Source organism: Dama dama, chromosome 17 (genome assembly GCF_033118175.1).
Source record: "Dama dama isolate Ldn47 chromosome 17, ASM3311817v1, whole genome shotgun sequence".
Classification (NCBI taxonomy): Eukaryota; Metazoa; Chordata; class Mammalia; order Artiodactyla; family Cervidae; genus Dama; species Dama dama.
In genome coordinates, this window is record NC_083697.1 from 61,088,240 (window position 1) to 61,111,786 (window position 23,547).

A 23,547-nucleotide genomic window follows, 5' to 3' on the forward strand; every position below is an offset into this window, starting at 1 on the left:
GGATGACACATGGACCGTATGAATCAGGCTCATAATTTATACCTCAGCCTATTAAAGGCTCTGAGAAGTCCTGCAGCAGAGAAATGTGGCTGACTGTCTAATCCAGCATTTCCCAAATTTACATGAGCCCCGAATCCCCCTTTTGTTTTTCCAGTAATAGTTACTAACTTTCTGGGGACACACTTTGGGCAACTCTGAGTTAACCTAAATAGGCTCTTGTACCTTGAACTAATCCAAATATTGTTTACATTTTCTTTGTAAAACCTCTGTTAGACCACTTACTGCTGTTGTTCAGTTGCTCAGTCACGTCCAGCTCTTTGTGACCCCATGGCCTGCAGCACAACAGACCTCCCTGTCCTTCACCATCTCCCGGAGCTTGCACAAACTCATGTCCATCAAGTCAGTGACGCCATCTAACCATCTCATCCTTTGTCATCCCCTTCTTCTCTTGCCTTAGAGAACTGCCATAACAAAATCGCACAGACAGGGTGGCTTAAGCCACCGAAATTTATTTTCCCACAGTTCTGGAGGCTTAGTAGTTCAAGGTCAAGGTGTCCCCAGGTTTGGTTTCTCCTGAGGCCTCTCCCCTTGCTGACTCTTCACATGGTCCTCCCAGCAGTCTATTGTCTGCGTGTCCTGTCTAGTCTTGCGCTGAGTCACTCAGTCATGTCCAACCCTTCGGGACCCCATGGACTGGGGACCCCCTATGGATCAGGACCCTCTGTCCATGGGATTCTCCAGGGAAGAATACTGGAGTGGGTTACCATTCCCTTCTCCAGGGGATCTTCCCAGCCCAGGGATCAAACCCAGGTCTCCTGTACTCCAGGCGGATTCTTAACTTTCTGAGCCAGCAGGAAAGCCCGTGTGTGTCCTAATCTCCTCTTCTAATGAAGACACTAGTTAGGTTGGAGTAGGACCTAGCCTAATGACCTCATTTTACCTTAATTACCTCTTTAAAGGTCCTCTCTATAAACACAGTCCCGTTCTGAGGTGCTATGGGTTAGGGGCACAAATCAACCCACATCAACCCCAGAAGCATAAGTATTTCTGCTAGAGCTGGTGCCACCACTGAGCATTCATAGCCTGTACCTCATCCCAGCTCTGGTGGTCCCATGTCATGAAGGGTCATCCATCATCAGCTCGCTCCATAGAGAAGTCCCCGTAAGTGCTGGGGCGAGATTTTTGTTACTTAACTCAGATTTCTTATTAGTAATCCTGTAAAATACCAATAAAGGAAAAGAAAAATGCAACCAGTTGTATCCTTCTGATCAACCCCATGCCCAAGTTGTCAAAGATGAGATGTTAGAGGAGGAGGAGGAATGCTGCTCGATTTTTCTTATAACGTAATGAGACCAGCATTTCAGCTTGAAGCAGCAGAGCATCTGAGCTAGGTGAGCTAAGCCAGGTCTGCCCTGTTCCACTGCCCAGCACTGGTGTAGCCAGGTCTCTTAGATGCAGAGTCAGAGCAAGCTGTGTGTGCAATACATGGGGACTAAAATTCAAATTCTTTATTTTTAACTTCTTATGTTATGTTGGAGTATAGCCAATCAACAATGTTCACGTAGTTTCACGAGAACAGTGAAGGGACTCAGCTATACCTATACATGGATCCTCTCTCCCCCAAACTCTCCTCACATCCAGGCTGCCACGTGACATCAAGCAGAGTTCCTTGTACTATACAGTAGGTCCTTGTTGGTTATCTGTTTTTAATATAGCAGTGTGTTCATGTCAATCCCCAAACTCCCTAACGATCCCTTCTTTCTTCACCCTCTGCTCAGAAAGCAAGTCATTCAGCTTTTCTCTGTTTCTTATCCTGGGAGAATGGCTGAAAAGATTATGTTGATAGATTATCCCGTCTTTAAGAAAAGAGCAAAAACCACTCTGTGCATGTAAAAGTAAGGCTTTCATCTCACTCCACCAGAAGGCCGAAGCAGTATGGCTGTATGTCAGCAATTCCTAAAACCCACCCAAAGAGTGAATACTTTATCATTTTACACACTATTTTATATTCTATATTCTCTACCAAAGTCACCTTCAGGTTTCCTACAATTCTAATTTCAGACAAGCTTTTAAATGTCATCCCGTCATCTTTATTGGAATTAAGTGTGAAATGAATCACAACCCAATGAAAACTGCCTGCTGATTTGCTGATTATATACAATTTATGTTAGGAAAGGAGCCAGAATTTTTGTTTCCTTCTCAATCCAATTAAGTTTCAAAGTCTGTCTGCTACTTTCTGGAACCTAGGTACCACTAACTGAGTCATTGTATGAAACATGTCTACTGTATTTTCACAGTGGGACAGGCAGAAGATGCTTGGTTCGCACATCAGTCAGCTACTTCTCAGGAAGAGATGATTTGACCTGGCTTTACAGGAACCCACCCTTCTCTCCCTAACAATAGCACAGAGATATCCACACAAAATGAACCAGAGATCTTGAACTTGTTCAGTATGGGGTTACCGTAGCTGATCCAGTTCTGATATGTTGCCCCTGTACATAGCCAGAATTGTCCCACACTGTTCCATGAATCAGGTTTGAATTATGGCCTCCATCCAGAGTAAAGTTAATCAGAAAACTGATGTCTTTGTTCAGGACTGGCTTATTGTCTTTTTTATTTTTTTCCTGGTAGGTATTTACCTAATTCATACATTCTTTCTAGTGCTATCACAGCTGCGCCAGGGGTCCTGAGATCCCTTTAGTTCAAATCCGGTTTCTGCCACTTTAGCACCTGAGCATTTTGTCAGTCTGAGCTGAAGATCAAAGCCTGACTCCTGGTTTTAGGTGAATATATTTTATCCCTGCCCTCTTCTTAAATGCATGGCTGTATGGGTATCGGGAGCCGCAGGGACTAGGCAGCCTGCTAATTACAATGTTTACCTACTAGTTTCATGTAAAACCGAACCAACCCCAGGCACGCCACCAAGCAGCCTTCAGGGAAACAGATTCCGAAAAGCTTCACCGAAACCATTTATTGACACTCAGAGCAAGACACACTTGAACCAAACAAGGAAACACCCGACCTTTCAAACCCCTGACCTTTGTCAAAGGTTTATTGAGAAAGGGACGCTAGGACAGAGCTGGGGGTGCCAAATCCAGGCAGCCTTTGTCACACCCTTTGGCCAGGCAACGGTATCAAATGGCATTGGATACAAGGAGCTTAAGGAAAAAAAAAAGAGGAACAAGGTTTCTCTCGCTACAGAAACTGGATTAAAGTTACTGTTACTTTATGATTTATACTATGTATCTTTTTCTAAAATGTGTTTTCCTTCTTCCTACTTCCTGCTCACTACTCGCATACATAACACACACACACACACATATACACACACACAGAGTCCCACACCTTCATATTTGAATAATACATTCTGCTAAAAATACCCACCATCACAGATATAATCTTCCTCTTGGAACATCTGTTCTAGTTCCTGGCTGTCTGGAAGTTCTGAAGATGTGAGTCAGCCTAGAGCTTTTTGTTAAACAATAAAGAACACCATGAAGTTCTCTATGGGAGGCTGACATGTGTAAGGTAATGAGCGCAGCGCTGGGACAGCCCCAAGATCCAGAGGTGGTGGCAGCGATGTACTCACGGATGATTGTTGTTATTAAGGGGGTGGAGGTGATATGTGTGACACTTTAGGTTCCATTTATTTAAATAGAGCAAGAACCATAGGAAATGGTTTCCTTATTTCCAAGTCTCTTTTTTTGGCCCAACAGTTAATGAAATACTCCAAAAAGGCAAAGAGACGCTCTGCCATACACTCACATTCTTTAGTGTGAAATTTTCAAGTTACAGAAAAGTTTAAAGAATTGCACATCCCACCATCTAGAATCTACAATTCACATTTTGTGTCTTTTTAAAACTCACATATTAACCACCTGGCTATCTACCAATCCCCCACCCTTTTTTCTCGGGGTGGGGAGGGCAGGGTGGGGGGACTACATTTCAGAGTATATTGCAGACCTCACTTCATTTTCAAACATTTCAGTATGTGTTTTGTTGACTGTAAGTTCAGTGTTTATTTACTGTTCTCTTCCTCCTCTTCTCCTTCACTTTCCCCCTCTTCCTTCTCCTTCTTGTAATTTACATGCAGTGAAATGTACAATGTACAATTTGGTGAGTTTTGGCAACTGCATACAACTGTATAACCCAACTCCACATTGAGAAATAGAACATCCTCTCCCAGGAAAATTTCCCTGTGCCTCTTTGCAACCAGTTCTTGTCCCCACCCTGATGGAACCAGTCAATATTCTGATTTTTTAAATTGCCATGGATTAATTTAGCCTACTTAAAACTTATATAAATGAATCAGACAGTCCATAAGAATGTATTCCCTCTTTTGTGTATGGCTGCTTTTACCCAACATGTTTTTGAGTTTCATCCACGTTGTTGCGTATATCAACAGTCCACTCTTTTTTCTTGCTTGGTAGTATTTCATTGTATGACTACACCACAGGTATACTGTTGATGGGCATTTGTGTTATGTCCAGTTTGGGGCTACTCTGAATGAAGATGCTGTCAACACTCTTGGACAAGATTTTATGCAGATATATATTTTCATTGCTCCTAGCTAAATACCTAGGAATCACATTGCTAAATGATAGGGTTGCTCCATATCCTTCATAGCCACGCCTGCTGGGCCCAATTTTCTTAGAGCAGCAGCCTCCAAATCCATTCAAGTCCAGAATATACCCAGCCTGCTCCTCGTTGCTGTTGTTCTGGACAATAGCAGAACAAGGGGCAGTAACAATTATTTTTAAGTTCTAAATGTTCTCCATTATCCTTCTGCTTAAAGAAAGTGTGTTTTTCAACCAGCACGTTAAGACATGTTAGTATTTGGATCGGTGGAAGAAACAGTACTTTGGACGTTGTAGGTAATTCCAGCCCATCTCATTTGTAAGTTGGCACCTACATCACAGATGCTATTGGTGGCAGACTGTTCATTATTTGAATATTCTTGTATGGCAAGTAGGAAAAATAAAACCCTGAAAACCTCTTCTCTCACCCGTAGGCTCCTCTATTCATTCAGCCCTCTATATTTGCAAGTTCGGCATCTATGGACTTAACCAGCTACAGATGAAAATAAAAAAATTTTGAAAAAAGTAAGTTCTAGAAATTTCCAAAAATGAAAATTTGCATTTGCCACACACTAGCAACTATTTACAAGTATTTGTGTAGTATTTATGCTGTATTAGATATTATAATCTAGAGATGATTGAGAGAGTGTGTATATCTTATGCAAATACTCTACCATTTTATGTGAAGGACTTGAGTGTCCTTGGATTTTAATATCCGTGAGGTCCTGGATCCCCCAAAGAATACGAAAGGATGACTACGTTTGATTTCATCTGGTCACCTAACATCACTCAATTGTGTGTTTCTTTAGTCACTTCTGTCTGCCGTCCTCTGTTGCATCCATTTTTTAAGCCCTCCCTCCTTCAGTCAGAGTAGTGGCTCTCAGCCAGGGTCAACTTTGCCCCCAGGTGACAGCATCTTTGATGGTCATGTGATCAGGAAGGGTGCCACCAGCATAGTCAAGGCCCTCAAACATCCTGCAATGCAAAAACAGCCCCCCCCAAAGAAAGAATTATCCACCCTAAAATATCACTCGTGCCAAAGTTTAGAAACTCTACAGGCAACACAGAAGACTTTAAAAATTGTGATATAATAATGTGTTTTATTTTTTATATTCCATTTTTTAAAATTGAAGTATAGTTGATTTACAATATTTGTTTCAGGTATATAGAATAATGATTGGGTATTTTTACAGATTATATTCTCCATTAAAAGTTATTATAAGACAATGGCTGTAATTTCCTTTTCAGTATGATATATCCTCGTTGCTTATCTATTTTATACACAGTAGTTTGTATGTCTTAATCCCATATCCTGTATCTGTGAGTCTGTTTCTGTTTTGCATATATGATCATTTATATTATTTTGGAGATTCCACATATAAATGATATCATATAGGATTTCCTAACTCTGACTTATTCCACTAGGTATAATATTCTCTAGATCCATCCAGATTGTGGCAAATGAAATAATTTCATTCTTTTTTATGGCTGAGTAATATTCCATTCTGTGTATGTGTGTGTGTGGATGTATGTATATACATCTTTTTCCGTTCATCTGTTTATAGACACTTGGGTTGCTTCCATATCTTGGCTATGGTAAATAATGCTGCTATGAATATTGGGGTGCCACGTAACTTTTCAAATTTGTGTTTTCTTTTTGCTCTTTTTGCTTTTGGGGGTTTTTGTATGCATACCTAGGAGCAGAATTGCTGGATCATATGATTATTCTATTTCCAATCTTTTGAGGAGCTGCTTCTCCATAGTGTGCTACCAGTTTACATTCCCACCCACAGTGTATGATGATTCCCTTTTCTCCACATCTCCAACATGTGTTATTTGTAGATTTTTTTGATGATAACCATTCTGACAGGTGTAAGGTGATATCTCTTGGTTGTCTTGACTTGCATTTCTCTAGTAATTAGTGTTGTTGAGCATCTTTGCATGTGCCTGTTAGTCATCTGATGTCTTCTTTGGAAAAACATCAGTGTGCGTTTCTTTATAAATATATTACAGACCAAGATCTAGCAGGAGTCTAATAAATACCATAGTTATGAGCATAAACAATGTTTGGGATCTACAACAGCTCTAAAACATTGTGAAAATGCCTGCTTTCTGTTAAGGGTGAAGTCACAGGAACTGCCAGCAGTGCTGTAATGTAATGCCTGCATTCAGAATTGAAGAAGATACTAAATTTAAGTTAGAGATTCAGAAAGAAGGAGATATGACTTTTACTCATTTAAGTTTACTGATGCCTTGAACCCTATCCAGGAACTCCTTGAGGCTCTATAACACCATAGCTTAAAAACTCCTGTATTTGGGGAGATTTTCATCACACACACACACACACATTTATCTACATGTACATCCCTTCTTCCTTCCCTCTCAACACAGAAGGAGATGTCCCTTTCAATCAAGAAACAGAAATTATTTAGCCATTACAAGCAAAAGGAAATTTAATACAAGGAATCGAATGCTTACAATATCCCCAGAAAGGCTTGAGTAGTAGGCTCAATAACACCAAAACAACAAATACCGCCATACAAGTAACCCTCCCAGGGAGCTGCCTCCTCTTACACAACCAGAAAGAGGGGGAATTGGAAATGGTCAGCGGAACACTACCTTAGCTGGGGTTAGACCATGAGCTGCCGTGAGTGATGGCCCTAGAAGTATACCACAACTCAGGGGTCTGCACAGACAAAAAAACCAATGCCCCACATTCTGCCTCTTGACGTCCACACAGCACCAGGGTGCTGGAACACTGCTGATGGAAAACCCAGTGCATCCCTGTGGGGTTTGCTAGCAGAAAAAGCAGAAGTGGCCGCAGTCCAGCCCCTGCCTCCCTCCCTTCTCCCTGTCTCATCTTGCAGGCATGCGTGCTCAGTTGCTCAGCTGTGTCTGACTCTTGCAACACAACGGACTGCAGCCTGCCAGGTTCCTCTATCCATGGGATTTCCCAGGCAAGGATGCTAGAGTAGGTTACTATTTTCTACTCCAGGGAATCTTCCCAACCCAGGAACTGAACCTGTGTCTCCTGCATTGCAGGTGGATTCTTTACCACTGTGCCACCTGGGAAGCCCCCCATCTTGCATAGGCTTGTCTTCATCCAAGTGGATCTGGGAACCCTGCTACAAGTGAGGCTGGGGGCTCTTTTCTGCTCTCTAGCCTCTGCAGAACAGGAAGACGTAGAATGAAGACCCTGAGCATAGGTCCATCTCATTTCTCACCGTCTCCTGTCTGAGGCTGATTGATCCTCCTTTATTCCCTTCTGCCTGCTAACAGACCTTATTCCAGCTATAATCCTCTCTCTTTCCTCTGTCTTCAACTCCTCGCTTTCTTCCCACTGTCTCCAACCAGCATATCCAAACAACTTGAAAACTCTCAACTTAAGTAAACCTTCCTTTAATCCTGCTTTCTTCTTTCTCATTCTCTCTCACCTTCCTTTCACAATCAGTTTCCCTCTAGAGTTTTTATGGGTAATGTTTCCACTTCTTCACCTCCTACTGAGGAAGCTGGGTAACCCATAGCAGTCTAGCTTCCAGATTCACCCCTGCACCAAAACTGCCTTTACCAAGATCACCAGTTACCTTCTTGGTGCTGAACTTGGGAGGCATTACAGTCCTTTGCTTCCCTGACCCTTGAGGGTCATTTAACACTGCTGGGCAATCCTTGCTCTCTGAAACTCTTTACCTGCTTTATTACCACACTCACTTCTGTTTATGTATTTGATTGATCAGTTTTTTGTTTTTCAAATAAGAGGTCTCATATATTTATTACTAAACCAATTTATTAGTATAGATGCTTTTTTTACATTAAGCAGTATTCATCAAGATTCAGTCTTTGCTTTAACTCTGAATAATTTTTCATGTTCATTGTCTTTAATATTTATTCACTTCTTAATTGGTTGGTCATGTCCTTTGTTGTTGATATCTTTAATAAATATCCTACTGAACTATGAACCCTTTTAAAGTTAAAGATAGTGACCCTTTATCATCTGTGTCACAAATGTTTCATTTGATCTTTGCAGTTTTTCACATTTTAAGGTGAAAAATGTTTGCTTTTTATGTAACTTATTAATCTTTTACTTGTGTTTTTTCAAGAACTTTAGTAACCAAAAAAAAAAAAAAAAGAAATCCTTCCTTATTCTTTAATTAGATAAATATTCACTTGTATTTCCCTCCAAATATTTTTATTCTCATTTAATTCAGGATCTAACTTTTCTCAAGTAACCTGTTATCTAACAACATTTATGAAATGATTATAAAAATCCACAGAACGTTACATATAGAAAAGCCTGAAGATTACAAACACATACACACAAATTAAAACTAATAAAGGAATTCAGTAAAGTCACAGGATACAGAATCAACATACAAAAACCAGCTGCATTTCTATGTGCTGAAAACAGATTATCCAAAAAGAAAATTAAGAAAACAATCCCAGTGAAGGTATCATCAAAAAGAATAAAATACTTTATTTGTATGGGAGTAAGTTTAACCAAGGAGGTGAAAGAACTGTACACTGAAAACTATAAAACATTGATGAAAGAAATAAAGAAGACAGAAATAAACAGACACCTCACGTTCATGGACTGGAAGACTTAATATTGTTAAGGTGCCCTTGTTACCCAAAGTGATCTACAGATTCAATGCAACATCTGTCAGAATCTCAAAATCTCAAAATGTTTTTACAAAAAAAGGAAAAACAATTCTAAAATTCATATGGAGCCACAAAAGACCCAGAATAGCCAGAGCAAACCTGAGAAAGAAAAGGCATGAGATATCACACTTTCTGATTTCAAAGTGTATCACAAAGCTGCAGTAACTAAAACAGTTTGATACTGAAAACAGACATACAGACTAATGGAAAAGAATAAAAAGCCCAGAAATAAGTTTACAAATACATGGAATCTTAGTCCATCGAAGCTGCTGTAACAGAATGCCATAGAATGGGTGACTTGTAAAAAACAGAAATGTATTTTTCACAGTTCTGGAGGCTGGGAAATCCAAGAACAAGGTGTTGGGATTCAGTATTTGGTGAGATCTTACTTCCTGGTTCATAGAGAACTATGTTCTTGCTGTAACCTCAGGTGGCATAAGGCACTAGGGAGCTTTCTGGAGTCTCTTTTATAAAGGCACTAATCCCATTCTGGGGACTTCCCAGGTAGCTCAGTGGATAAAGGATCCTCCTGCCAATGCAGGAGACACAGGAGACTCAGGTTCGATCCCTGAGTTGAGAAGATCCCTCGGAGGAGGGTATGGCAACCCACTCTGGTATTCTTACCTAGAGAATCCTATGGACAGAGGAACCTGGGGGGCTACAGTCCCTGGTGTCGCAAAGAGTCAGACACAACTGAGCAATTGAGCACACACAAGCACAATCCCATTTTTTCGGGCACACAGACCTCGGGTCTGTAGCATAAGTATAACTGATCTTTGACAAGGATGCCAAGAATGCACAATGAGGAAAAGACAGTCGGGAAAACTGGATATCCACATGCGAAAGAAGGAAATTAGACCCTTATCTTACACCATACACAAAAAGCAGCTCACAGTGAACTAAAGACGTAAACCTAAGACCTGAAACTATAAAACTCCAAAAATATGACAGAAAACCTTCATGGCATTGATCTTGGCATTGATTTCTAGGATCTTATACCAAGACCCCAGGCAACAAAAGCAAAAATAGACAAATGGGACTGCATCAAGCTAAAAAAGCTGCATATAGCAAAGGAAATGGTAGAGTGAAAAGCCAACCTATGAAATGAGAGAAAATATTTGGAAACCATATATATCTGATAAGGAATTAATATTCTTTGGGGTTTTTTTTAAGGCAAAAATACAGCTCACAACTAAACAGTATTACTTCCCTCCAATGAGTCTTCTTTATTAATTTCTTTAAATGTAAATTACACATACTGGTAACATTCCATTTAAAATAGTGATTTAACCTATAAAAATTTTAGTATAAACAAAAAATGAGTGAGAAAAATAAGATTGCATTCATAGATGAGAGAATTGTGAGTAACTGTAATGTATGGTTGTATAACTTTCAACTATGAGAAGCATACCAAATTTTTTTTTTTCCATTTTAAATTCAACAAGCAACCTCCTTCTCTAGGCCAGATATTGTTGAGGACCTGGAATAATAAAAAGGAATGCGAGCATGTCCTTAAGCCAGTCGTTGGGCTTGTTGACTTGGCACTAGGACAGAGTTTGTCCACCACATCCAAGAATGCCAAATACATCTGGTGTCCAAAGGAAAGCTTTAGCGTCAGATACTAAACGTTGGTGCAAATGAATGTAACCTGAGATTTTGCCAAACAGGATTACTATGGTCAATGAACAATGTGTTCCTTGACTTTTTGAGACTGACTTGACCAAATTTGTCATGGGAAAGTCTCTCTTCTTAGAGCTTCCATTATTCTGAAGACCAGGTTACATAAATAAAGTCCAGGTTAAAGAAAGAGAGCACGCCAGAGCCCATGAAAGTGCACACCAGCCGTGAATCTAAGACCCCAATACATCAGTTCTGTTCTTTGCATATGTTTTTAGAGAAGACACATGTAGGCGCTGTTTTCAGTGTTCTGCAGGTGTTAACACATACACTTCTCCTAACAGCTATATGAAATAAGTATTCATGGATGAAGAATTCAGGGCCTAGGGAGATTGAATTACCAGTCACCAAGCTAGGAAGAAATGGGAGATTTGAACTGGACAATCTTCATATTTCTCTTTAATTCCGAGCTCCATACCTAGCCTCCCCCTTTTAGTGTTGGTTTTGTTGAAAGTGAAGTGAAAGTTGAAGGACTCACCATCAACTTCCTAGGCACATGCTAGAGAAGATGCCAGTGACTCGGCTGTGCTGCCAAGGTTAACATTGACTTTAGCACAAATTTATGCTAAAGCATTAACTTTACCGGAGTTTATAGCACTTTCCTTCTACTCCCAGCCTCCACCCAAGTTCTCAAGCCAAGTTTAACTCCCTGAGATGGATAAATATTAACTTTTAGGCCCGCATCACCGTACCTGCGTCACAGGCCAGAGTCTAAACAGCAGGGAACTTTAGTCTCTTCCTGTGTCTCCCCTCACATGGACAGAGGAAGACAGAAGTGCAACCTCAGGCGTTTCTCTACAAATCGATAGATGGTTGTGCCACCTTGCTCTCCTTCATTCGGTAGGATCAGATTATGTCTTTGTAAATATGTAGATAATACATACTAATTTTTAATGATCAAATAATCAGGGGAATTCCACTGTTGATTATCAGATTTCTGTGTATTTATGTTCACAAGTCCAGGCACATGTACAAAGAGATACAAAAAAACATACACATGCAGAGGTCTAGTCCAACCCTCTCAATTTATGAAGAAGGAAAGTAAACAGCCAAAATATTATTTATCAAAATTACATAGGTGTTATTTTGAAAAAGCAGTACACATTAGCTGTCTATATACTATTACACTTTAAATTATTTTTGAAGTTTTCATCAAAATCATATATAGCAGGGTACAGCTTAAAAGACATGCTAGTTCTACAAGATTCCTTAAGAAAATGAGCAGGTCCCAGGCTCTTGCTCCTCTTTTCCCCTCCCCCAGAGAAACTACTTTCCACTCCGCCTCCATATATCTTAATGGCAAGTAAGTACCGCCACCTCCTGCTTTTTTCAGAGACATCACTGTACGCTGACTTTCCCCTACAAACACGAGGACTTAGCTCTTTATTCTTCTATACTGTGTGCACTTGCCATCCTCACAGTGTAGTGTCATCTCGGTTTTGATTAGAAAAATATTCACAGTTTACATTATTATGACCGTGCAATTCAGAAATGGAGCATATGCTATTTTTTTTTTTCTTATCAGCATAACCTATTCCTAGAGTTAATAATCTTCTTTTTACTTGTTTATTTTTGTCTGTTTGGCTTGTATGTGTGTGTTTTATGTACTTAAATATTCATTCAGTAGTGAAATATTTGCCAGTTGTATATAATTTCTCCAAAGGTGTTCCATGATTCTATCAGTTTCATATCAGGTATTGTATCCATTCTGTCCATTTTCATGCTTTTGAAGAAATCTCTCTCAGAGACTGCTCACCTGCTCATCTGGGCTGGTTGCCCCCTCTGCCTGGTTATTACTGAGATCTTCTGTCATTGCAGTTCCACAAGGTCCCTTCCTTTCTCTCCTGTGTTGGAGCTCCTATTTCATAGACCTCTTTTTTCTCGTTTTATTTCCTCATTTTCATGGACTATATCTACAGTAGCTCCCTGAGAGAAAGCATATGAAGTTTAAAATTATGTAAGAACTTGCCTGTCTAAAAATGTCTGTAATTCTACCTCGCTTGACTGATAACATGATTTCATAGAGAGTTCTATGTTGGAAATTATTTTCACTCAGATTTTTTTTTTTTTCTTCCAAATTTTGGAGACATGGCTCTGCTGTTGCCTTGGTCACAGAATGGCTGCTCTGAGTATTTTAATTCCAGTCACCGCTCCAGTTCCCAGTCATATATATGTATGTGTGTGTGTGTGGGTATATATATACGTATTTTCTTATCTTCTTCTCTGAAAGTTGGTTGAATATGTTGGGAAATTTCACAGTGATATCCCCCCTCAGTGCAGGCTTTTGTGAGTTTTGTTTTTGTTTTTTTAATCCATTGTACAGGAAACTCGAGGGCTTCCGTGGTGGCTCAGTGGTACAGAATCCGACTGCCAATGTGAGAGACACGGGTTCGATCCCTGGGTTGGAAAGATCCCCTGGAGAAGGAAATGGCAACCCATTCCAGTATTATTGCCTGGGAAATCCCATGGACAGAGAAGCCTGGCAGGCTACTTGTCCATGGGGATGCAAGAGAGTCAGATACAACTTAGTGACTAAACAACAACTAGAAACTCACTGGGCTCTTTAAATCTAGAAAATCTACCCTCCAGTTTTGAGAAATTTTCTTGGAAAATATTTGATATTTTCTTCTCCTGTGGGTGTTTTGTTTTCTTTTGTGTTACTTTCTAGATCTCCTGGAATTCCTGGATTATTGATCTGCTTTTCTTATTCTTGCTCTCCTGTGATCTGTTTCTTTGTCTTTTCACTCTAATTTTTTCACTTTTAACTTAAATTCTTTCAAGTCAAGTTTTTATTTATGCTGTCCTATTTTTAATAACTAACAGGCTTTTTTGTTGTTCTTCTCTTTTTAAACAGTACCATTTTCTTGCTTCATGAGACAATATATTTCTCTTATCTCTATGAATTCTTTAATAATCTTTTTTTGAAATTTTCTTTTTACTCCATAGTTCCTGATCTCTCCATATTGTTTTTTGGTTTTCCTCAGCTATTTGATAATCATTAATGTTCTTATACATAAGAGTGAGGGAGTTTAACTAAAGTTCCAAATGAAAATGTGAGGGTGGGAGATAGATTGCACTTATTGATGGCGACTTGTAAGATCTGGCTGAGCTATTGTTAGGGAACTTCCACCATCAGTCATTTTACAGCTTTCCTCCTGTGTTGGCCAGATCCCCTTAGAAAATGCCTGTAAACTCTTGCCCCGAGGGTAAGGGTCTGGCTGCCAGTGTTTGTTTGGGAGATTGAGGGTGAGGAGACAGGAGGAATCTTGGGATACTGAATGCATATTTACTTCATTCTCCTCTCTTTGTATGGTACCCACCCTGAATACTGGGCTTCCCAGGTGGTGCGAGTGGTAAGGAGTCCGCCTTCCAATGCAGGAGACATAAGAGATTCAGGTTCGATCCCTGGTTCAGGAAGGTCCGCTGGAGGAGGGCATGGCAACCCACTCCAGCATTCTTGCCTAGACAATTCCATGGACAGAGAAGCCTGGCGGGCTGCAGTCAATGGGGTCGCAAAGAGTTGGATGCACCTGAAACGACTGAGCACGTATGTGTGCACGCACCCTGAGTGTTACCTGGACCTTCCCCTGATTCAGAGATCCAAGGCAGCTGCTGCTGGTGTTAAAGAAAGTAGGCGGATGAGTAGCCATGCACCCAGTGGGCCTGAGAACGCTGACCCAGAAGCTGGAAATGGGACAGATGAATCCCATCAGTTTTCATGCCCTCTTCCCCCACCTTTTTTTCTTTTTTTGGCCACACAGCATGTGGGATCTTAGCTTCCCAACCAAGGATTGAACTCATGCCCCCGGAATTGGAAGCACGGAGTTTCAACCACTGGCCTGCCGGGGCGGTCCTGGCAGGGTACTCAGAATGCTCCATGACTGGAGCGGTGGGTGCTGCGGGCTGAGGGGAGAGGCCCCCGGGGCCAGAATGGTGGGAGTGGTGGAACTGTGTTTAAGAAGCAGGTGACACCCCACCCTCCTGTCCCAACTGCAAGCGCCTGGGTGGCAGCACCTCCTCCATCTCAGCAGAAGCCTGGAAGTTTCTCTCGTGGTGAGAGCAAAACAGAGGGCCGTGAATGTGAGAGCAGCCACGGGTGCCTTTCCAGAGTGGGGTCTCTCTGGAGCTTGCTCTCAGGTGTCTGGCTGTGGCTTCAGTCACTGAGGCTTGATGCACTGGGGGAGGCACTTCCGAGGTGGCTCCGCGGGTTCCCCTCTACAAGGCCTCTCCACCGCATCAGGGTCCTCACGGCGGGGCAGCTGGCTTCCCCCGGAGTGAACCACTTGGAAGACCACTGCAGGAGCAATTATGGTTTTCCTAACCTAACCTACCCTAGCCTTGGTAATCACACATCATATCGTTGTGTTATTGAACACACAGGCCAGCCCTGCATCAGTGTGGGAAGAGGACCTCACGAAGATGCGATACCAGGAGGCAGGGATCACAGGAGCCAGCTGGGAGGTTGGCTACCCACCCCCAAAGCCTTTCTGTGACACTTTCTCATCTTTTGCTAAGCCGTGAAGAAAGGGTTTTTTTTTTTTTAATGAAGTGAAGGTTAAATAGATACCCGCTTCTGAAGTGTTGTCTAAGGCAAATGACTGAGGGGATATGGAGAGACGCCAAAGCAGTCATCACCCATGGAGAGTCCAAGAGGGATGAATGGGCACACACTGGATTCCAGTAGGGGGTGAGGTAGGACCCCAGGTGCTAAAAAAGGGAAAGGCCAAAGGACTTTAGCCTCTGATGATTCGAGGAATCCCGATATAAGTTGGAGTAATTATAGGTGCCAAGTTTACAATTCCAAAATTCGTTCAGTCCAGAGAAACTGAAACAGGAGAATAGAGAGAAAGAGATTATTCGTTTCAGTTCTACAAACATCCATGTGTTTCCTCTGGGATCGGAAAAGAATAACAAGGGCACAATAATGCAGAGGAGGGAAACTAGCAATGAATGAGCCCCACAGGGCTCCGTACATAATTGTTTTAAATTTTGTGTCACCTGGGAGGTGGGTGCTGCCATCCTCATTCAATGGGAGTAAACCAGTATACGTGCGTGTGTGCTGAGTTACTTCAGTCGTGTCTGACTCTCTGTGACCATAGGGACTGTACCCCACCAGGCTCCTCTGTCCATGGGTTTCTCCAGGCAAGAATACTGGAGTGGTTTCCTTCCTCCAGGGGATCTTCCCGAGCGAGGGATTGAGCCCGAGGCTCTTCTGTCTCCTGCATGGCAGGCAGGGTCTTTCCCACTAGTGCCACCTGGGAAACCCCAACCAGCATAATCAGCCATATCACCTGTAAGGGCCAAAGTTGCATTTGACCGTCAAGTAGCTCTTTCAAGCATCTAAGAATCAAACTAGGTGGGATCCAGCTTAGAGAATAGCAGCCAGAGGAAAGTTTGAGGTGGGTGAGAACTAGCCAGTCTCCAGCATCACCCCTGTTAAGATGTAATGAAAGCAAGTCTCAGACCAAGTTCTCCACATACATATTTTTATTTGCAAGCAGACACAAACCAGTGTAGCAACCTGTTTTGTAAACTTGAAACCCCAATCCTCTGTCCTTCTAAGTTCTGCCACCACCCTGCCGAAAAGATTGAGTCGGACCAGACAATATTCCATACACAGGATTCTGTTACTCTTATAGTCAGCATCAGGTACCAGAGACCATGTAATCCAAGGACAGATCACAGGACTGGGAATCCATGCAATTCCCATGCAACCACTGGGAATCATGCAACATGCCTAAGGGTGTAAACTCTAGATTCTACTCCCTGTTTACATGGAGCTAAGGAAGCCAGGACTGTGTCCCTTAAATCCCACAGGTAGTGTCTATTTCTAACATTTTTTTCCTGGTTAATATATCAGTGACCTCACCAGTGAAAACCCATTTATGCCATTCACCAATTCATATCTTAATAAGTGGACAGTGGGTTTGCATTTAATGACCTCTTCTATGTTTGGACTTCCTGATTAGGTACTAGTTGATCACCCTGAAATGTAAATTTCTCACTACCCCCTAAAGTTTAATAAATGAAACATTTATATCATACTGTGTATGGTGAAGTAAATTAAGTTGTAGACACTAAAGCAAAGGGGATGTGTAAATTCTTAGCCCAGAGAGTGGACGCAGGCAGAGCTAAGTTGAGGACTGGACTGCGGTACCGTGTTATTTTATGTTTAGTTACCATCAGATTGCCTCATGTATTGGATTTGGCTTCTTAATCAGATTATCAAATTCTTGGAAAGAGTCAGTCACATAGTTTTTAAGTTTTCCACAATGGCCAGCACAGTTGTAGATACATATAGTTACGTATGTACAATACCTTTTAATTGTTTAAATTTATGGCACTATTTGGCTTCCCCAGTGACTCAGCAGTAAAGACCCCACCTGTACGGCGGCAGATGCAGGAGACATGGGTTCAATCACCGGGTCAGGAAGATCCCCTGGAGGAGAAAATGGCAACCCACTCTAGTATTCTTGCCTGGAGAATCCTATGGACAGAGGAGCCTGGTGGGCTACAGTCCGTGAGGTCGCAAAGAATCTGATGTGACTGAGTGATTGAGCACATATGGCAATATTTTACGAAATACTGGGGCCTGGGGATTTTGTATTTCCATCAGAGTTCTAAAGTGCCTCAGTAGACTAAAAACCTAATGGCATTAAAAAACTGCCTAGCTCACTTGAAATGATGCAAGGCAATTTGCAACAAGTGAGGGGAATAGTATACCTTTTATATAGTATTTCTTTTTTCAAAGTCAATTCCTAGCCTTGGCTGTAATATACATTAAGCTTCATCAGAAGTTAGGCCTGAAGGATGAATCATAATATACAAATAGAAATGGTGATTTTTGGCTTCATTCAGAATTTTTTAAATTGTGTTTGCCCGTTTCTACTGAATTGAATGACGAGTCCCAACGCCAGGAGAGCGAGCACTGGGTTTGTTTTTATTCCAGGTACTGCTTGAATACGAATGGTTGCAAAGCACTGTGGGAGTTGAAGAGCTCGGACTAAAGGAACCTCATGCTTTCCTCTGAGTTGTCAGCAAGGAGGGGCAGACCTCTCCTCCTCTTGACTGTGTAATCACTACCCCTTGGCAGCAGTTGGGGCTTCGAGTTTGGGTTTGTTTAGCAATAACAGTCAGCCACACAGCCAACCTGCGGCCACACCCAGCCAAGGGGGCCCAAGGCTGGATTTTCTGTTTGGCATTTAACTCTTGCACAGGTGTGTAAAGTTCCGAGAACATGCTAGGAGTTTAACCCTGAGATGTAAGCTGTTAGAGCACTTCTCTGGGGAAGAGGGAGAAAAAGAACTAGCAGAACTGCTCCAGTGTAGGTCTGATGAGGTCAAACCCTGGTGAAGCAATAAAAGAAAGAAGAGAAAAAAGTTTCACACAAAATCCCCAGTTCCTCTGCAGTTGCCAGGAGAGAGGAAGCCTATCTTGACTGACCACAGTGTTCTCCTAGGCAGGAAATGTGCCCCCTACAGGCTGGGGAAGGAAGGTTTCAAGGATTTAACTTGAAAAGCATAACCTCAGATACGCAGATGACACCACCCTTATGGCAGAAAGCAAAGGAAGAACTAAAGAGCCTCTTGAAAGAGAACTAAAGAGCCTCTTGAAAGAGGAGAGTGAAAAAGTTGGCTTAAAACTCAACATTCAGAAAACTAAGATCATGGCATCTGGTCCCATCACTTCATGCAAATAGATGGGGAAACAATGGAAATAGTGACAGATTTTATTTTGGGGGGCTCCAAAATAAAAGATGGTGATTGCAGCCATAAAATTAAAAGACACTTGCTCCTTGGAAGAAAAGTTATGTCAAACCTAGACAGCATATGAAAAAGCAGAGACATTACTTTCCCAACAAAGGTCCGTCTAGTCAAAGCTATGGTTTTTCCATTAGTCATGTACGGATGTGAGAGTTGGACTATAACGAAAGCCAAGCACCGAAGAATTAATCTTTTGAACTGTGGTGTTGGAGAAGACTCTTGAGAGTCCCTTGGACTGCAAGGAGATCCAACCAGCCCATCCTAAAGGAAATCAGTCCTGAATATTCATTGGAAGGACCAATGCTGAAGCTGAAACTCCAGTACTTTGGCCACCTGATGCAAAGAGCTGACTCATTGGAAAAGACCCTGATGCTGGGCAAGACTGAAGGCAGGAGGAGAAGGGGACGATAGAGGATGAGATGGTTGGATGGCATCACTGACTCAATGGACATGAGCAGGCTTCAGGAGTTGGTGATGGACAGGGAAGCCTGGCATGCTGTAGTCCATGGGGTCGCAAAGAGTCAGACACGACTGAGCGACTAAACTGGGCTGAACTGATACATTTACTTTACATTCCTTCTAAACTTACATTATATGGTTTAGCAGTGTGTACTCAAATTTAAAGACACTATAGTTTAAGGAACTATTCTCATCAACAGTTCTAGCCCAGTATACATTATATAAACTCCACCAGGAGAGAAAAACTTCCCCCTTTTTCAAGCTTAAGTTTGTGTGTTCACATACATACATTTTATTATTATTACTCTTAAAAATTCAATTTAGGTAATCTGGTTCAATGCTTATAGTTTGAGCATTTATTTATTTATAGTTCATTTATTTTTATTAGTTGAAGGCTAATTACTTTACAATATTGTAGTGATTTTTGCCATACATTGACATGAATCAGCCATAGATATAGTTTGAGGTTTTAATTCTGACAGCTTGTCATATTTGGTTAATCATATTTTGTGCTTTTTCCCCCCCATTTAGAATGTTTCCCACCCAGGAACCTAGCTTGAGTTTTAATGAAGCATGATGATATAGCAGCTCTCACTGAAATCTATGAATTTGAATGATGTTTAAATTTAACAGTATATTACCTAAAGTCCTTATGCGTAAAATGTTTCTAGGCTAAATTCTGTGATTTCCCCAGAAACACATATCAAATTGTCTTCAATAATGTGCTACATAAATATAACTAGGTACTTTAGTTTACAGCCATTAATTTTTTCTTTTAGTATTTCTAGCTTTGAAATTCATATACATTCCTTCCTTTGTATCTTCTCCTTAACCATATGATCATGTGTTATTGTTAAAATTTTCTTATATCTTAAGGTTAAGCTAACTCCCAGTAGCTCTGTTACCCCTTCTGTGCTTGAAATACGTAGCATTTGCTGAAATTGCCCATGGCTTGACAGTTAATCCTTGGTGTCCCTGAAATTCAGAATAAAGAATAGGGTTTCTAAATGCATATACAATTAAAGGACAAGTGAGGTCTTAGAATCCTGACTTCCTTTAGATTTGACCTGATTAATACACATAACAAATGGGTTGTTCTTTTTATTCTTAGAAGAAAATGCCATATTCTAGAGGGGGAAATATGGAATCAGTTCAGCCTATTTACCTTCCTATTAGAAGGCATAAGGGGGGACTTCCCTAGCGGTCCAGTGGCTAAGACTCCGAGCTTCCAAAGCAGTAGACCCGGGTTCAATTCCTGGTCAGGGAACTAAATCCCACATGCCTCAATTAAGAGTTTTCATGCTGCAGCTAATACCCAGCACTCCAGTATTCTTGCCTAGGAAATCCCATGAACAGAGGAGTCTGGCGGGCTATAGTCTATGGAGTCACAAAAAGTCTGACATGACTGAGCGTCTAACACTTTCACTTTTCACCTTTCATTACTCCTATTCCACATTTTTTAAAAAAAATATATAAACCTTTTTGTATTTGTAATTTTTAAATATCTACTTTAAAAAAAAAAAAAAAAAAAGGGTCTAAAGAGGCTTGGAATCCCAAATGTATTGATAGATGTTCCAGGGCAGCATATTTTTGAAAGTATCAAACACTCTTAAGAGAGTTTCATTCATCTAAACAAGACCCTCCCCACATGACTATTATCTATGCTGATTTCACAGGAGAAAACTCATGCCCATGATTCAACATAAAATGTCTACTATTAGAAGTTGCCCTTTGGGTCTGCTAAAACACTCCCAATTACAAGTTTTCCTTCACTTTTTTTTTTTTTCTGAGAAGAGATGAAATAGTGCTTTGAGGAAGCCAAGTAACCATCTTGCATATACCTAAGAAATCTTGTTGTGACCTGGCTTGCTCTGACTCACTCACAGTCACATTTGCAAAGCACATCTCTATTAAGAGAAGAAGCAGTGTCCTGACGGGTCCATGTGTGTTCAGAAAAGGAGTCTTTTCAGTGACTCTGCCACCATCTTCACACTTAGTTATGTTTGAGGCACTATTTTAGGACCTTTGTATGCCCTATCTCTAAACCTTGTAATCATGCTAGAAACAGCATTATCCCCATTGTCATTTCAGTTCAGTCACTCAGTCATGTCCGACTCGTTGCGACCCCATGGACTGCAGCACACCAGGCTTCCCTGTCCATCACCAGTTCCCAGAACTTGCTCAAACTCATGTCCATTGAGTTAGTGATGCCATGCAACCATCTCATCCTCTATCTTCTCCTCCTCCTCCTGACCTTAATCTTTCCCAGCATCAAGGTCTTTTCCAATGAGTCGGCTCTTCACATCAGGTGGCCAAAGCATTGGAGCTTCAGCTTCAGCACCAGTCCTTCCAATGAACATTCAGGGTTGATTTTCTTTAAGATTGACTGGTTTGATCTCCTTGCTTTCCAAGGGACTCTCAAGAGTCTTCTGCAGCACTCCAGTTCAAAAGCATCAATTCTTTGGCACTCAGCCTTATGTCCAATTCTCACATCTGTACATGACTACTGGAAAAATCATAGCTTTGACTGTATGGACCTTTGTTGGCAAAGTGATGGCTCTGCTTTTTAATACACTGTCTAGTTTTTTCATAGCTTTCCTTCCAAGAAGGAAGAATTTTTTAACCTTAATCTTATGGACATCTCATATTTGTTAATGAAAGAAATGAAGGAAGGAAAAAAAACAGCTAAGGAAGTTCCCATTATTTTCTGGAAAATTGCCTATATAGGATTAGGAATGCTTAAGTGGAAAAGATAAAAATAATAACTGACCAAGATATATTTGACTCAAGTTTGGACAGGCATCTAATGGAGACAGACCATGTCTGCAGAGTTCTCAGTTCCCTTAGAAAAGTAAGTGGATTGCTAAGTAATAGAAGTATAGTGCACATTTTTTGAGTGATTATTAAGCATCTTCTTTTTTTCTGGTTTTGATATGAAAAATACATCAAGTTCTTTATTTGGGAGGGTGGTGTCCATTTTACCTCACTCATCAGAAATAACACTTAAAGGAAATCCTGAGAAAGTTTTTGGTCTCCTGGGATTTTGCTGTTGGTTGGAAGGGAAGCTCTGTTGGTTTTTGGTATTTGTGTGTGTGTGGCATTTAAGGAAGCAAGATGAAATAGGTAACCCATTTAAACCCAATCTTTTTTTTTTTTAACTTTTGAAGAAAACATACAATTTAAAGAACCATACAATTTAAATCATCTGGCTGCAGTCTCAGCAGACTAGATAGATAATACTTTCTTAGAGGATGAGCACACACTGATGTAATGGCATCATGAAGTCTAGGAACTTAAATCATGAGAACCCATGTCCAGAAAGATCCTGGGAGTCCATTCAAGCGTGGTCACAGTTGGTGAGTCTTCTGAACCCTGAAGCCATTTCTTGACCTCAGTTCCCTTTAATCAGAACTACTGCTCTGAATCTATTAGTATAAGGCCAGACATTTAGGGCCAGCTGGTTAAATATTATTGAGCTCCCACTGCATGCCTGGTGCTGGATTGAGCACCAGACAGTTTTCTTAGGGAATTTACATTCTAGCACAGAACAGCCTAGAAACAGGTAAAAATTCTTTCCTTTATTCATCTAAAATCAGTCAAATGTATGTCAAGCACTTTTCTACACACCAAGGATGCAACTGCAAAAAATTATGACTCTTGTATGAAAGGTGCAGCGGGTCCTGTGGGAGTTCAGAACCAGGACAACTAGCATAGCCCAGGGGATCCAAGGTGCTCTCCTTTCTGGAAGAGGCCAAGATGGAGTGAGAAGTCATAGTCAGCTAGACAACATGAAGAGGGCTTTCCAGGGAGGAGAGAGCTCAGGGCAGTCCAGTAAGAACTCCCACAGTGTGAAAGAATTGAGGATTTCTCCTCATTATCCCACCACTGTGTGGGGGGTTTTTGCAGATGGGGTGGGGGTGTGCAGCCACGGTGATTCCAAGAGCAGGAGGTGGAGGAACAGGAAGTGGGAAAGGGGTGTCGGGAGCTGGTCCCAGCGTCCCTTTCCCCTTCCTCAGGCTCTGCCCTCTCCACTTCTGCTTGTTTTCCTGACCTCCTTTAGGTCTGCCATGGGTGCCGGGACAAAGAGTGGGAAATCGTTTCATTCTGATTCTGTATTTGCTGTGAACTAAAAGTCAGTAGTTTTTTCTCTCTTTTTTTTTTTTAAATACTTATTTATTTGGCTGTGCTGGGTCTTAGTTACAGCATGCCAACCCTTAAGTGTGGAAGGTAATGTGGTCTCAGTTGATAGAGTGTGGCAGCTTCAGGGTCAGTCAGAGCTCAGATCTTGGTTCTCCTACTTGTTCACTAGAGGATAAAAGGCAATTGTGTAACTTGTGTTTTCTCCCCTATTAAATGGGCTTAAGAATAATATCTCCTTGGAATAATATCTTGGAGATATTATTATGAGGGCTGTT

The 23,547-nt window shown here is 41.2% G+C and overlaps 1 protein-coding gene across 9 annotated transcripts in view; it reads left to right on the top strand.

Moving 5' to 3' along the window:
- Positions 1 to 23,547, top strand: part of C17H4orf19 (chromosome 17 C4orf19 homolog) — a 78,678-nt gene that overhangs the window by 24,613 nt on the left and 30,518 nt on the right. For 4 of the 9 annotated variants that reach the window (XM_061164532.1, XM_061164534.1, XM_061164533.1 and 1 more), the window contains exon 1: positions 11,651 to 11,750. The exons of 3 other annotated variants lie outside the window; for them this stretch is intronic. The gene's annotated coding sequence lies outside the window, so the exon portion shown is untranslated. Of the gene's footprint in view, positions 1 to 5,011; positions 5,103 to 11,650; positions 11,751 to 23,547 lie in introns of those variants that run through there. 2 more of the 9 variants (XM_061164535.1, XM_061164531.1) reach the window with 1 other exon arrangement.